The sequence below is a fragment of the Elephantulus edwardii genome, unplaced genomic scaffold (genome assembly GCF_000299155.1).
Source record: "Elephantulus edwardii isolate Elephantulus edwardi_28Jun2011 unplaced genomic scaffold, EleEdw1.0 scaffold00003, whole genome shotgun sequence".
NCBI lineage: Eukaryota > Metazoa > Chordata > Mammalia > Macroscelidea > Macroscelididae > Elephantulus > Elephantulus edwardii.
The window spans coordinates 41,309,282-41,310,530 of NW_006399753.1; positions in this window are offsets into that span (position 1 = coordinate 41,309,282).

Sequence of the window (1,249 nt, forward strand, 5' to 3'; positions counted from 1 at the left end):
CTGATGCCACATTTCTCCTCATAGAGCCCAGCCTCTCATAATTTAAATTATTGGATCAAAAAATTAAAAAATAAACAAGGATTTTATAAGCCACGTATTGCAGGACTTGTAAATAGAGATCATCTCTGCTATTCCTACCTAGTCTTCTGCATTCTGCATTTTTCTGGCTCTTTACCAGGCCAGTCAGTTAATACTGGCATGAAGGATGAAACCTGTCTTGCCAATCCAGTTCTTTTCTGACACCCTTTTTTCCCTTACAAAATGTCTCAGTACTATAGTTATTGTAAGGAAGAAGTGGACTACCAAAAGAAAGTTTTGCTTGACACTTAGTATCTAAAGGCTTCAAGCAGGCAGTGGGGAAGAAAATAAAAAAACCAAACCACCTTGTAGCTTTCATGGTGATTAACTTCCAGAAACCTTAGAGGACAGAATAGAATTGCCCATGGAATTTCTAAGACTAAACCTTTACAGGCTGAGTAGTAATAATGGAGTTCAAACTATCCGCCTTTCAGCTAGCAACCATGTGCTTTAATCACTTCTCAATAAATGAGATGTCATGCAGATGTCCCTCAATTTCCATGTCCCAAAAGGTGATTTTAAAATCTTTATTCTCGTGTCCAGCATAACCAAGGGAAGATTACACTTTTGTATAACCCTAAACATTTCCATAAAATATTTGGAAACCTTGATTCTTTAACATTTTTTAACTCCTTGCAGATGAGCACTAGGGCATCTTTTGGGCATAGTTTCTACATCATCTGCATTTCAAATGTATTAAGGTCAATAACTACCTTCTGATTTGTAAATATGCAGATATGAGAGATGATTTCCTGCCAGCTTCAGCATTTGTATTGCTTCTCTGCTGCCTTTTGAAGTACAGGTTCAAATAGTCTTTAAACCTTTTTAAGTAATTTTGTCTTAGTAAATAGTTTATTATCAATGCTTTTTCATGATTCTTTCCAAGTTCCCGACATGCAGCATATTAATGTAGGGGACAGTTTTAATAGCCATTCAAGGTTCATAGACTAGCCCTTGATCACGTAAGTTGTTGCCCCTCTCTTCCATTCTGGTACGTGTTTTCCTTGGCTAGCTTAAGATACAAGCTGTCAGATCATGGGTTGAACAATGGAAGATATTTTCTGAAGGGACTTGGCAGATGTGAAGGGTTATCCTGGTGGAGGGTAGAGCTGGAAAGTGAGTGGGTCAAGGCTCTGGGCTAGGGGTGAGGTCAACACTGTAACTAATGCTT